Below are 16231 nucleotides of genomic sequence, written 5' to 3' on the forward strand. Positions count from 1 at the left end.
TCTGCGGTGTCTTGTGTAATACTATACTGTTTAGTTCTGTGTATGTATAGTTTTGGTAAAAAAAAAATCCTGTTGCTGTGATCTTTTTCTCCCAAATGAAAGCATACCTACAAAAAATTGAATACTCCTCTTTTCAGATCTTAGAAATCATCTTGTGAAGCCCACATGGAAATTGACACTTTAACAGTGCTGAACTGGTTCACCTGCAGCTCACTGGTTACTGTTGTCCAAGTCCCTACTCAAGCAGTGATGCTTGCCATGCCATGTTTTGAGAACTTGTGTATAGCAACAGGGTTTTTTTTTTAAATGAAGGCACAATATTTCCCTACTGTTGTCAGTTGGGTCATATATTCTCATTTAATGATTCAGTCCAAAGATTTAACATGTTTATCAGACTGACAGCCAGTCTGATTTTTAAATTGTAAGTAAAAATAATTAACATATGTTGGACACTTTCTAATGCACGTTTCTAGAACTATGCAGGCACCATGACTGCTTTAGCTTGGTTATAACTTTTTCTACAAGGCTAAAAAGTTCTGTCATGTGACCATGCATCACTTCTATGTGATGGCGGTGAGCAGGGTTACAGGACATTATTGCATAGTCTGTTCAGCCTGGGACAAGCTGTATGCTGTGTGTGTGCCATAGGCAGGCTGTGATTGCTTGGAGGAAGGGGGAATGTGGTGGCTAAACAAACTACCAATACAGGAATGCTGTCTGTACAGTGTCCTTATCTGGCTAACCATAGGGTGAGAGAGAGAGACTTGTAAAGCGCAACACATGCAAACTGAATCGCCTCTGGGCGCTGTATCCATTTCATGGGTAAGGAACCCCTTGACCTCAGAAGAGATGGGTTTTAATCTTTCTCCTGAAGGCCAAGTGGTCCGACTCCAGTCGGATGGTGGTTGGTAGTGCATTCCACAGGCGAGGTCCCTGGACTGCAAATCTTCGATCTCCTTTGGACTTGTATCTGGCCTTGGGTATCTGGAGGAGGTTTTGATTGGTGGATCGCAGAATGCGATTGGGGTTATGGGCTTTTATTTTTTCGCATAGATATTGGGGGGCGTTGCCTTGAATACACTTATGTATTAGGCAGAGTGCCTTGAAAGTGATTCTGTCTTTTACCGGCAACCAATGAAGGGATCTCAGTGAAGGTGAGATTGATTCCCATGGTTTTTTCCCAGTCACTAGTCAAGCGGCCGTATTTTGAACGACTTGCAGACGAGTGATTTGGTATTTGGGGAGTCCTAGATAGAGGGAATTTGCGTAGACGTGTCTGGAATTGATGATTGTTCCCACCACGACTGCAATGTCCTCTTTCGGGATAAAGGGCGTGAGTCTGCGTAGTAGGCGCAGCAGATGGTGGGATCCGCTGACTACTGACCCTATTTGTGCATCCATTGTCATGTAGGTATTGAAAATGACTCCGAGACTTTTGACTTTGGTGCTAGGGGTGATAGTTTTACCCAGAATGGGTGGGGGAGTCCATGTTGACGCGGGGTGATTTTTCCGGTTAGCGTGAAACAGGAGAAGTTCTGTTTTCGAGTTTAAGATAACTGTTTGTCATCCAGTTATCTATTAGAGTGAGGCATTTCTCTAGTCCAAGAGAATGATCCTTTTTGTTGCAGATGCGGAAATAGTTATGTGTCGTCTGCATAGGAGTGGTAAAGTAACTTCTGGTTACTGATCATTTCAAAGAGAGGGCGAAGATAGATATTAAACAATACGGGTGATAAGGGAGATCCCTGAGGGACTCCGCATGACACCGTACGTTTTTCAGAAGTGAAAGACCCCAGTTTCACTATTTGTGATCGGTTTTCCAAGGAGGAGAACCAGGGTAAAACACATTAAGCGACTCCGGCTACTTCAGCTAGCCTAGCCAGTAGTAGTCCGTGGTCTACAGTGTCACTGCTGGACCTAAGCGCGGCTTTTATCAGGAGACAAGATTCTCCTTTGTCTGCGGCCTCTAGAGCGTCATCCCATATTTTGAGCAGCGCCGTTTCTGTTCCGTGACCCGGACGGAAGCCTGATTGAAACGGATCGAGTAATTTATGGGTGTCTTAATGCAGTTGCAGCTGTTGTACAACTACTTTCTCCATTACCTTGGAGAAGACATTTAGAGCTGTTATAGGCCTTCGGTTGTTTGGGTCTTTGGGGTCGAGGGTAGTTTTTTTTAGAATTGGTTTTATTGTACCTTGTTTTAGCACCATGCCCTCCTTTAATGATTGGTTAATGAGCTGCGTGATAGCTGGTGCCAGTATATCGGCACTTTCTTTCAGCAGTTTAGTGGGGATGATATCATTGGGTGCTGTGCTATTACGCAGAGTCCTGATGTTTTTAGTGGCATCGATGGAAATGGGTTTTAGAGTGAATTTTGGTGGTTGCGACGGATTTATGTGGGTATTAGGTTTGTGATTTGGGGGGGAGTTGGTCACGGTTCCATTTTGCTGAATACTTTCACGGATTTTTTTCAATTTTATTAATGAAATAATCCGATAATTCGTTGCAAAATTCTTGTGAATCAGAATTGGGGGCCTCTAAACAAGTGAAAACTGCCAATGCAACAAAGATTGGCTTCTGTGCTTTGTGTGGTCCAGTTTTAGAGCAAGGAAGAAAGGTGACTGACATAATCACCCAGGTACTTCAAATGGAAGAAGTAAATGAAACTGATTTTTAATAAACTACACATGAAAAGAAAGGTAGAGGGTGGTGGGATGATCACAGTGCCACAGAGAAACCAAGTCTATTCAATCCTTTGAACAGTACATTATGAACATGGGAGCAAAATGTCATATATACAAAATGGTCACGACCATTTGTTTATGGGAGCAAAATGTCATATACAAACAAATGGTCGTGACCATTTTGTATATATGACATTTTGCTCCCATGTTCATAATGTACTGTTCAAAGGATTGAATAGACTTGGTTTCTCTTTGTGGCACTGATAATCCCACCACCCTCTACCTTTCTTTTCACCCTCTACCTTTTCAATCAATTTAAGGGATGAGGTGCCATATCCAATTTAAGACATTCGACCACTAATTGCCCAATAAACTACACATGTTTACACACACATGGAAGGAAAATGATTAGAGTAACCTGCACTTTAAAGGATAAGTTCACCTTTGTAAAAAACAAAAACTTAATTGCATGTACATACTTTTTGTAGGTTAAAAATCTGCTGTCACTACATCTAACATGCTGCACCCTGAATATAGGTGTTTCATGTTATGAAAAGTGAAGTTCTTTTAAGTAGGGCCAAAGCTTTTTTGTCTCTACTTCTATGGATCACAGGAGTGTAGTTTTTTCTGCACTCCTGTGGGCTAAAGAATAGCATAACTTGGCTGGTCCAGGTCTACATGTGCCACCCCTTATTTCTAAGGTGACACAATGGCTGAGCTTGTGGCAAACTCTACCATCTCTCCTTGGCAGATGCCATCGTATAAAAGTGATTAGCTTTCCCAAACTTCTGTACCCTCTAAAGATCCTTCCTCTTTTAAATATAATGCCGATATTGCTAAACGTCACAGCCTCAAGTTTCAAATGGCAAGACAATATACAGTATTGGTAAAATTCAAACTGAATCAAAAATCAGTTTGGGGTGAACCTCACCAACCTTAGACTAAAATCTGCTAGGCATAGTATACCACATTAGAGATTGGGTAGAAAACAAACATGTAAATCACTGGAAGTACCTTTGAGTGTTTTATGGATGTCCTTATAAGGGCTTTTGTGGTTTTTCATGGGTCACAACTCGAGGACAAGTGCTATATTAATGCTATTACTAAGCGGTCAAATAAAAGATGCGTCTCCTACAATGTGTGTGTAATTCCTGGGTTTAAAGCGGCGCTCCACCTAAAATGTGAAGCCGTTAGCCTCCATCTTCCTCTGCCCGCTGACACATTTGGCACCTTTTGGGGCGGAGCAGGTACCTGGCTTTGATAGGCACCCACTTCTGGCTGAAATTGCTGCGGCAATCATCCTGAAGTTCGGCCCTCCTCCCCCGTGCATGTGCAAGGCTTTACTGCCGGTTTCCCTCAATGGTGGCTGCCGATCCTGAGAGCTGATTGAAAAATCTGCTGGATTGGTGGACAGGCAAGTGTCCTAAAAAGTCAGCTGCTACAGTATTTGTAGCTGCTGACTTTGATTTTTTTTTTTTCTGAAGGAGCCTGGAGTTCCTCTTTAAACCTTTTATTGACAAATTTGGTTTCAAAGTCCTTTTGGGTTATTTAAGGGATTCATGGGGCAGAAAAATTATGTAAATTCTTAAATTAGAACTTTACGCCAGCATCTCCGTGATCAAGTCCTGTTTCTGGATCATTTAATTCAGCACATTGGAGCCTTCTTCCAGAGAACATTCAGAAGGTCCTGGAGAAGCTAAAATGTCTTGCATATTCAAAACCTTCAGGAAAGGGGAAATTCGAAGTAGGGCCATTGGAAGGCAAACCACAAAAATGTGTGCAGTTGACTTTTTAAAACGGGAGAGTGAGTTTTGGAAGAACATCAGTCTTTTGGCTATGGCCCGGTCAGCATATGGTGTATTGAACGCTGAAGTTAGAAGCTAATTGGCTACCATGCACAGCTCCATCTAATTTTTACACACTCCAGTTTTAGTAATTCAACCCTTGTTACCTATGGAAGATACAGATGATCTCTTAAAAGCCAATACTGTAAATTTCCAAATGAAAGCTTAAGGGCCGGTTCACACTGGTGCGATGCTATACATTGCATGTGATTTGCACCACATTGCTGTGCAGATCACATGCGATGGCTGAATTCACATCCTATTCGGACCAAACTCATACAGGACCCTTTTGTGTGTCCACAGCAGAATTCCTGTCCAAATTCAGTTTGCACTGCGAACCGATCTGGGGTGTCATTAACTTTGTATTGACACCTGCAGCGGTTCGCATAGGACAGTGTGAACTGCCAGTGATGCAGGAACCTGAACTGGATTCACAGGGTTTTCTGCGTCGCACCAGTGTGAACCGGCCCCTAAAGCCATACATGGTAACTTCTTTTTTTTTTTTTTACAAAACAAATTACCAAATGAAGGCTTAAAATTTAAATTAAAAATAGTTGTGCTTAAAAATAAATAAAAATAAAGTTGTAAAATAAATTTGCTATGCAAAGCATTTAAAAAGTTATTTAAAGTTCATAAACCACTGCTTTCCAAAATTGTAAAATGTAGTCAGGTCGTAAAGATTTTCATTACCTTGATCATTAAAGGGATAAAAATGAATCAAGACTACAACAAAATGGTATTATCTGTGCAAACTTTAAAACATTGCAGTAAAGTATTTTTTTTGACTCGCATTACTTGCTCATTCATGTTTTTTTAATTACCACTAGAGGGAGTGCATTGTTTTCCATGGGTTGGATTTGCGTTGAAAGAGGTGAACAGAACCTAGGTGTCTGTAAAATGGTAACAGCATTATAAACCACTTCAGCTCTGGAAGGTTAACCCCCCCCCCCCCCCCCCTTCATGACCATGCCATTTTTGTGATACAGCACTGCGCTACTTAAACTGACAATTGCGCGGTTGTGCGCCGCTGTACCCCAAAAAAATGTATGTCCTTTTTTTCCCCCCACAAATAGAGCTTTTTTTGGTGGTATTTGATCAACTATGTGTTTTGATTTTTTTGCTATAAACAAACAAATGCAGTCAATTAAAAAATATATATTTATATATATATTTTTTTTACGTTCTGCTATAAAACATCCAATACATTTAAAAAAAAATAATCAAATTTCTTCATAAGTTTAGGCCAACATGAATGAATGAAAAACTTATATAGCGCGGCACATGCGAACTGAATCGCTTCTGGGCGCTTGATGGTTCCTGTCTCTTGACATCAAAAGAGCAGAGTTTTAATCTGTCTTCTGAAGGCCAGGTGGTTTTCCTCCAACCGAATGCTGGTTGGTAAAGCGTTCCATAGTCTTGGACCCTGGAATGCAAACCTTTCTCCTTTGTATTTGTATCTGGCTTTGGGTACCTTGACCAGGTTTTGGCCCGTAGATCGCAGAAGGCGATTGGAATTGTGGGGTTCTATCTTGTCGCAAAGATATTGCGGAGCCTTCCCATGGATGCACTTATGTGTCAGACAGAGTGCTTTAAAAGCAATTCTGTCCTTTACTGGCAACCAGTGAAGGGTTCTCAGTGAAGGTGAGATTGATTCCCATGTTTTTTTCCCAGTCACAAGTCTGGCGGCCGTATTCTGAACGACTTGCAGACGAGAGATTTGGTACTTTGGGAGTCCGAGGTAAAGAGCATTTGCGTAATCCAATCTGGAGTTCACAATTGTTCCCACCACGACTGCTACGTCTTCCTTAGGGATAAATGGGATAAGTCTGCGTAGTAGGCGCAGCAGATGGTGAGAACTGCTGACTACTGACCCTATTTGTGCGTCCATTGTCATGTAGGTGTCAAAAATGACCCCAAGACTTTTGACTTTGGAGCTGGGGGTGATGATTTGGCCCAGAATGGGCGGGGTTGTCCAGGTTGTTGCCAGTTGACTCTTGCGACTGGCCTGAAACAGGAGAAGTTCTGTTTTGGAATTGTTGAGTTTAAGATAACTCTTAGACATCCAGTTTTCTATCAAAGAGAGACATTTCTCTAAACTGGAATGATCCTTTTTGTTGCAGATGCGAAAATACAGTTGCGTATCGTCTGCATATGAGTGATAGAGTAGTTTTTGGCTACTGATAATATCAAAGAGAGGGCGGAGATAGATGTTGAAAAGCACCGGTGACAGGGGGGATCCTTGGGGGACTCCGCATGACACTGTGCGCCTCTCAGATATGAAACTGTACTCTGCTGCAAATATTAGGTAAAGGGTTAAATGTGTACCTAGGGAGTGTTTACTAACTGTGGGGGAGGTGATTGTACTGTGGGAAGGCAGAGCTCTGTGTTCCTACTAACAGAACAGCGATCTGCTTTGTTTACATCGGCAGATCGCCATTCTGTCTCTCTCCCAAATGATCGTTGGGTGCCTGCTGCTTGGCTCCCATCGTGTCCAATCACAATGGGAGCGGGTCGCTGTCGACCCAGAAGTGCAGAAGCACGTACAGGAATGTGATTTTGCGCAGAGGACCCCCCGCCCCGCAGTAAATGTATGTGGGATGGTTGGCAAGAGGTTAAATGAGTCAGAGAAGTGATCCCCCCCCCCCCCCCCCCTCACTGATTGCTACCAACAGTAATGCACTATTCCTCCCACTTTCATTGACAAGGCACAATCCCTCATATTGACACAATGACTGGGCACTATTTTTCCCATTGACACAAAGTATGTGGCAGCAATTCTTCATAGGCTGCATTCATATCTGATCGCGGTCTGAATCGCCATGATTCCGCCCTGTGATTTCAAATGGCTGCAAAACACAGGAAGCAATTGCGATGCCATTACTTTTAATGAAACCCCAATTCCGTTGCGATTTTGCCACGATTGTCTGGTGGTTAATCGCACTGCAATCTCTGAAAATTGCTCAAAGGCAACATTATTTTGGGCAACAGCGTCACAATTTGGCGCGATTGCAGCACGGTTTACCACCCGTCAATCCTGTCAAAATTGGGGTGCCATTAGAAGTAAAGGCGTCCTGAATTTTGCAGCCATTCGAAATTACAGGGAGAAATTCCACCCACGATCATGTGTGAATGCAGCCTAAGCAAAGTTTGAACTTCTGTCGCGATTATTGCTATCTGTGTCAACAATAGAGAGATTTCCACTCCATTCCTTTCCTGCTGACACCCTACCACACAAGGTGTCCCTAGTCCAAGAAGTGAGGTGACGCAGACAGCAAGTCAAATCCCATCAAGATCAAAAGGGTATTTTTTTTTTTTTTTATTAAAGTGGACCTTTCCTCCTCATAATAAAACACCAACACTCTTTAAAGTATGCAGGGTAATGATTAAAGTAATTGTAAACAATCCCTTTATGAAACAATCCACTCAGTTTAAAATAGAAATGAAAGGCAAAAAAATTGTGTATAGATATAAAAAAAATATTATATGAACCCTTTTTCCCTTTTTTTTTATAAGTGATCACATATCCTCTGTTCTCAGCTGCATAGGGGAGGAGAAGCAACAGTACACTGATCTTCCCAGTGAAAGGATGTGCAGTGGAGGTGTGTCAGGACAAGTCTGATCATTGGAGGAGAGTACACTGAGTTACCAGTATAGCTAGAGAACTGATTACGGTGTGTTCTCCTGCTTAGTGTGGTCGGTTTTAATAGGACAGCAGTGGAACTGGCTGGAACACTAGGGATTTCACACAAAGGAAGCAAATCAAAGAGAACAGGATTTTTTCCTACAGGTACATGGTACAGCATGCACATATCAGGAATATGAAATGTTGGGGTAACACATACTTTAAGCTCTGAGGGGCAGGACGAAACATGTTGGGGGGCATTGTCTGGTTTAGGCTGAGGTTGCCACATTACAGCGGGTCTATCTCGATGTGTGGCTTATAGGACACTTATCCTACATGACGTTTGTACCTGGGGCAAGCTCCTAACCCAGCCAGCACTCATAGCGGTGGACATAAGATTAGTACTCCTTCAAAGCCTGAGCGGCTCACACTTATTTCTATTTGGTTCATAATGACTCTATATATATATATATATATATATATATATATATATATATATATATATATATATATATATATATATATATATATATATATATATATTTAAGTTTTTCCCTCCTACCTTACCATAAAGTCTCATACCTCAAATGCTGTGTGCCACTGTGCCGACATGCTCAAAATGAGATCTGGCACATATGATGTGCGTAATCTAGTGGCAACTTGTTATCGAAGGATGCCAAGCCACCCCAGATCATGCACGCGCTATAAGAGATCTGATGCAGTTTGTTATTCTTTAAAGCGTAGCTCCACCCAAAAGGGGAAGTTTTGCTTTAAAGCGGAGGTTCACACAAAAAATGAACCTCCGCTTTTTGGATCCCTCCCCCCCTCCGGTGTCACATTTGGCACCTTTCAGGGGGGAGGGGGGTGCAGATACATGAGACAGGTATTTGCACCACTTTCGGGTTCTGATCCCCACAGGGAATCCAGCCTGTCACGTCACCCCCCCCCCCCCCCCCCCCCCGCTGTCTTCTGGGAAACACTGTTCCCAGGAGAGAGCGGGGACCAGTGACGGCGCACCACGATCCTCGCGCAAGCGCAGTAGGGAATCGGGCAGTGAAGGCTTCACTTCCTGATTCCCTCACAGAGGATGGCGGCGGAAGCAGCCGAGGACCAAGCGATTGCTCAGCCTCGCAGGCGCGCTGGACAGGTAAGTGTCCATTTTTTAAAAGTCAGCAGCTGCCGTATTTGTAGCTGCTGGCTTTTAAAAAAAAAAAATTGGCGGAACCTCCACTTTAAGCACTAGTTTTGACAGGTACCTGCTTACACTTCCGCTCAAACTGCCAAGCGGAAGTTCTCTCCACCTCACTCCTTGCAGTCTTCTGGCACATGTCACAGGTCCCAGAAGATTGCCCGACCAATGGGGAGGCGCTGCGTAACTCGCGAATGCGTAGTGCGCACCCGACTGTGAAACATCACAAGCTGTCACAGCCGGGTGCCCACACCTGCAATGCCAGTGCTGCGGAGAGGTGAAAGAAAGAAGCGAGGTCGCCCACATCATTGGACTGTGGGACAGCTGAGTGTGTGTTTATTAACCACTTCAGCCGGGGAGATTTGGCTGCTCAATGACCAGGCCATTTTATGCGATACAGCATTGCGTCGCTTTAACTGACAATTGCGCGGTCGGTCAACGCTGTACCAAAACAAAATTGGTGTCCTTTTTTCCCCACAAATATAGCTTTCTTTTGGTGGTATTTGATCACCGTTTTTTTGCGCTATAAACAAAAAAAGAGCAACAATTTTGAAAAAAACACACTATTTTGTACTTTTTGCTATAATAAATATCCCCATTTTTTTTTTATAAAAAAGCTAATTTTTTCCTCAGTTAAGGTCGATATTTATTCTTCTACATTTTTGGTAAAAAAAAACCGCAATAAGCGTATATTGTTTTGTTTGCGCAAAAGTTAATAGCGTCTACAATATAGGGGATAGATTTATGGCATTTTTATTATTATTATTATTTTTTTTTTTTTTTTACTAGTAATGGCGGCGATCTGCGGTTTTTATCAGGACTGTGATATTGCGGCGGTCACTTTTGACACATTTTTGGGACCATTGACAATTATATAGCGATTAGTGCTATAAAAATACACTGATTACTGTATAAATGTCACTGGTAGTGAAGGGGTTAACTGTGTTCCCTCACTGTGTTCTAACTGTAGGGGGGTGGGACTTACTAGGGGAAAAGAGAGAGATCGGTGATCATACATTGTATGAACACACGATCAGTCTCCTCTCCCCTGAAAGAACCAGGATCTGTGTGTCTGTGAAAAGTAGTTGAAAAATAGTAGACCATTTGGTTAAATCACCAGATATAATAGAAAAAAAAGAGAATGTCTTAGGCCCCATTCACACCTATGCAGTTTGCTTTTGAGCATTTCTGCAGTGCTTTTTGCTGTGCTTTCCGTGTTGTTTTTTTTGCATTTTTGGAAAATTTGTTGTTGGGCAGATTTAAAAACACAAATCGCAGTAAAAACGTACTACACGCTTTTCTGCATCTTCTCTATTGAAGTCTATTGAACCAAAAAGCATAGTTTTGTGCTTAACCACTTCAGCCCTGGAAGATTTGGCTGCCCAATGACCGGGCCATTTTTTGCGATACGACACTGCGTCGATTTAGCTAACAATTGCGCAGTCATGCGACGCTGTACCCAAACAAAAATGGCCTCCCCCCCACAAATAAAGCTTTCTTTTGGTTGTATTTGATCCCCTCTGCGGTTTTTATTTTTTGCGCTTTAAACAAAAGAGCGACAATTCTTCTACGTATTTGGTAAAAAAAACGCAATAAGCGCACATTGATTGGTTTGCGCAAAAGTTATAGCATCTACAGAATAGGGGATACTTTTATGGCCTTTTTGATTATATATTTTTTTTACTAGTAATGGCGGTTATATTTTTATCAGGACTGTGACATTATGGCGGACACTTTTGACACTATTTTTGGACCATTGTCATTTATACAGCGATCAGTGCTATAAAAATGCACTGATTTACTGTGTAAATGACACTGGCAGGGAAGGGGTTAAATACTAGGGGGCGATCAAGGGGTTAAGTATGTCCTAGGGAGTGATTCTAACTGTGGGGGGATGGGCTACCACTGACATGACAGAGATCACTGCTCCCAATGACACGGAGAAGGAGATCCCTGACATGTCACTAGGCAGAACAAGGAAATTCCTTGTTTATATAGGCATCTCCCCGTTCTTCCTCTTCACATCGGAATCGCGGGCCGCCGGCAAACATCGAGTTCCCGGAACCCGCAAGAACACTCCCAAGGCGTGCACCGTCGGTGGCAAATTCCAAGGGAACTACAGGTACGCCCCTTTGCCTGCCCATGCCATTCTGCCGACATATATCGGCGTGTGACGGTTGGGAAGATGTTAAAAAAGTTTCTGACCTTTTACAAAAAATGCATTGATATAAACGTGTTCCATGGGAACCCATGTTAAAAAAAAAATGTCCTGCGTTTCTGCAAGAAGCATGAAAAAATGCAGTGGTGTGGATGGAGCCTTAGCCACCACATCTTGTTAAGCTGCAAAATAATATACCGTATTTAAGGGGCTATAACGCGCCCCGGCGTATAGCGCGCACCCCCGAACTTGAAGAAAAATTCCTGGAAAAAAAAAATACTTACAGTTTGGATGCCCCTCGTCGGTGTCTTGCCCGTTGTCCATCGCGTCCTCGTCCGGTCCGGCGTCCTTCTGCGGCCATTGTGGTGTCCTCCCTGCTTCCCGCGCTGAGTTTGAACCACTGCGCCGGCATATACCGAGCGCAGTACACTCGGGTATAGTCGGGCAGGCTCGGCACCTCTCGCGTAAAGGACGCACAGGACCGCGAGAGGAGCCGAGCCTGCCCGACTATACCCGAATGTACTGTGCTCGGTATATGCCGGCGCAGTGGTTCAAACTCAGCGCGGGAAGCGGGTATTGGCGTATATCGCGCACCCACGATTTTGCCCTGATTTTCAGGGCAAAAAAGTGCGTGGTATACGCAGATAAATACGCTTTTTGTTTTGGGTTTAATACCGCTTTATCAGTTTGCGTCTCGGTTAGCGAGATCTCCCTCACTATAACTCACGCATAAATTTGAAGCTGGACTTTAAAGTACATTATAATGTACTAATTGTACAAGTTCAGATTCTTTGTTACTGTAATTTATACACAGATCTATTTAACTGATGAGGAAGGGGGCCCAGGTAGATCTTATGGCTGACTTCAATATTTCCCAGAATGCTGTGACATTTTACATTAGTTTACTGCTGTGCTTTGAGCCAAGGAGCCCTGTGAAGTGGTTCCTGACTTGTTATGTGAATAAATACATCAGCAGTATGTATCTGAACCATTTCCAAGTGTCAGCTGGTTATAATTGAGGTGGTATATTATTCCTGGCACTTGTGTAAATTGTGCATTGCAGATATGTATCCTTATAATCTCCTTGTATCTGCATTGATACAGGTTGTATAAGGTTACCTGCAGCATAATAAGAAATGACCTTCAAAGTACTGCCTTGTATATGGTTTATAGCTTGAAGTTGAAGTATGTTGAAAGGCATGCTTTTCTTGTGTACTATAAACAGTTTAAGCTTTGTCGTACACATCCTTTCGTATACTATCAAAATACTTACACTTCTGTATCTGGTGTCAGTTTGTAGTGACTAGTGTATAATAAATATACTGTTTATTTTTGTGTGTGTGTGTGTACTGTATATACATTATCGTGCAAAAATTTAAGGTGGATGTGAAGAAATGCTGTAAAGTAGGAATGTTTTGCAATTATATATTTTATTTCTCTACTTTTATCAATTTACAAAATGTAAAGTGAGCAAACAGAAGAAAAATTATATCAAATTAAAGCGGAGTTCCACCCAAAAGTGGAACTTCTGCTTTAACCACTCCTCGCCCCCTTACATGGCACATTTGGCATGTAATTTTTTCTGGGGGGGGGCTTCATTAGGAGTGGGACTTCCTGTCCTACTTCCTACTTCCACCTAGGGACCGCCTTGGCGACTCCTCCTCTTCCCCTAGGCGGCCCCTCCCTCTAGGCGATCTTCTGGGACACGTGAAAGGTTTCAGGAGATCGTCTGTCCACTCTGGGAGCGCAGTGTGACTAAAGCTGTCACGACCGTGTGCCCAGGTTGTGAATGGAGGCGCCGAGGAGAGGAACGGGGAGAGAAGTGACACTCCGTGCGGCGACACCGCTGGGCCGTGGAACAGGTAAGTGTGTTTATTAAAAGTCAGCAGCTATACTTTTTGTAGCTGCTGACATTTTCAATAAGCATTAAAAGGCTGGAACGCCGCTTTAATATTTGGTGTGACTATCCTTTGGCTTCGATCCAGCACCAGTTCTTACACTTGCACACTTTGTATAATTCTGCAAGGTCAGAAAGTTTGTAGGATTAGAGTCAGGTGTATGATTAACCAATTATACCAAGCAGGTGATAATAATGATCATCAGTTTCATGTAGGTTGAAACAGTCATTAACTGAAACAGAAACAGCCGAGTAGGAGGCTTATTACTTGGTGAGGAACAGACAAAATCTGCTACTAAGGTGAGTTTGTAGAAGACAGTTTCATGTCACAGGTCATACACCATGGCAAGACGCAACGTACTGCATCAGCAAGGTCTCTCCCAGGCAAAGTATTCAAAGCAGACTGGGGTTTCAAAATGTGCTGTTCAAGCTCTTTTCAAAAAGTACAAAGAAACCGGCAACCTTGAGGACTTTAGATGCAGTGGTTGGTCAAGGAAACCTAACCTTCAACATTGGAAGATGTTCAGCAGTGCCATCAGCACAGAACTGGCAGAAACCAGTGAGACCCAGGTACACCTATCTACTGGCTGGAGAAGTGAACGACTACTACTGTGTCTAAGGCCCTACGTTGCCTGTTTCTTTGTGCTTCTTCAAAAAAAAGGCTTAAACAGCACATCTTGAAACCCCAGTCTGCTTTAAAATCTTTGCGACCATGCTGATGCAGTATAACTAGCTTGTGTGCTCAGTTTTGCCTGGGTATATGACCTGTGACATCAAACTCTTCCACAACCTCACCTGAGTAGCAGAGTTTGGCTATTTCTCACCCAGTTTTAAGCCTTCTACACAGCTGTTTCTCTTTTAGTCAATGACTATTTAAATCTACATATGAAATTGATGATCATTAGCATCGGCTTGGTATAGTTGGTTAATCATTTACCTGGTTTAAATCCTACAAAATCCCTGACTTTGTGCAAGTGTAAGAACATAAGCAGGATTTTATTCTATGTACGCATTCCGGTAAATTCCCAAAGGTCAACCGAACAAACCAAAAAAGAGAGTTGCCACACAGAGAGGGCCTTTTATTGTTCATTAAGTTGAAAGGTTATCCAGCAGGCATCCCTGCCCTTTATCAAGATATATACTGTATATAAACTTAACACAAGACTTTGTATAATAGGATTCACAGAATGAACTAGGTTATTTTGGTATATATAGATTATCATAACAGAAAGGTTTAGGTTTACTGTCAAGTTGAATTGCAATAGGGTAAGAAATATGAAGTTGGGTTTACAGTTAAAGCAGAATTTTGTCCTTTCAAAAAAAATTAAAAAAAATTAAAAAAATTATTTATATATTCCCCAACACCTAATTCAGAGCAGTTTCAACTCTTATGTAGGCTATGCCTGCTTGCACTACAGCGGAATGAAAGGATGTTGCAGGGGGTGTGGCTATCAGCACCTGGACCTTTATGGATTGGCAGCACTGCCTCTGATGCCGAAAACCTCCTATTCTAGGCTGCGGAGTCTGGGAGGGGGAGATTGTAAAGCCCAAAAATAGGCGTATTTGGCTTAGTTAGGGTTTAGTCAGTGCTTGTTTAGGCTGTCATACCAGAGCTTTTAGAAGTAATTTAAAGGGTGAGTTCTTATTTATGGTCTTTTTCGACATCTTCCCCCTCCATGTACTGCAGAATCCCAGGCACAATACAAATTTACAATCCATGCTTCAGCTTTTTTATTTTTTTCTTTAAATGTGCTACTTTTTTTTTTATACCTAAAAGTTGGCCATGTATGAGTAGGTGAACCCCCTTTTTCCTCCTAAATGGGCTAAAACCCCCTGTAGTTTTTTTGCTTTTGCAGTCTGTGTTCCTGTAGTAGCTATTCCCTGATGCTGATAGGTTAATTGGCTTCAGTCTAAAATTGGCCCTAGTATTTGAATGTGAGTTAGGGACCTTAGATTGTAAGCTCCTCGAGGGTAGGGATGTAAATGCACAATGTACTGTATTTATCGGCGTATACCGCACACTTTTTTGCCCTGAAAATCAGGGCAAAATCGTGGGTGCGCGATATACGCCGATACCCGCTTTCCCGCGCCGAGTTTGAATACTGCGCCGGCATATACCGAGCGCAGTACACTTGTGTATAGTCTGCAGTCTCGGCTCCTCCAGGGCTCACGCCCTGGACATACAGGACGTGAGCGCGACAGTAGCCGAGCCTGCCCGAGTGTACTGCGCTTGGTATATGCCGGCGCAGTATTCAAACTCGGCGCGGGAAACGAGCGAGGAGGACGCCTGACCCGACGAAGAGGACACCCGAAGCCGCAGACGGAAGCCGGACCCGACGAGGCCGCCGATGGACGCCGCGCAAGACACCAAAACTGTAAGTACAAAATCCTTTTTTCCACAGGAATTTCTGGCCAACTTTAGGGGTGCGCGCTATACGCGGGAGCGCGCTATACCCCAATAAATACGGTATATGTAAAGCACTGCGTAAACTGACGGCGCTATATAAGTACCTAAATACCCAGAGGCGATTCAGTTCGCATATGTTGCGCTTTACAAGTTTCTCACTCACTCAATAATGATAATAATAATAATCCTCTCTAGTAAAACTTTGGCCACCCGGATGGTAAAGGGAAACCCTGAATAACAGTAAAACCCAGGGATTCAAATCCTTCCCTATTCAAACCAAAACTTTAAAACGAAAAAAATAAAATAAAACTTTTGGTGATACTTTATACAATTTAATACAACTTCCTTAAATAATTAGCTTTCACACAGTAAACCAGTACAAAAGGAAATTGTATACATTGCAATACAGATATCTAACAATTACTTATTG

The sequence above is a fragment of the Rana temporaria genome, chromosome 1 (genome assembly GCF_905171775.1).
Source record: "Rana temporaria chromosome 1, aRanTem1.1, whole genome shotgun sequence".
NCBI lineage: Eukaryota > Metazoa > Chordata > Amphibia > Anura > Ranidae > Rana > Rana temporaria.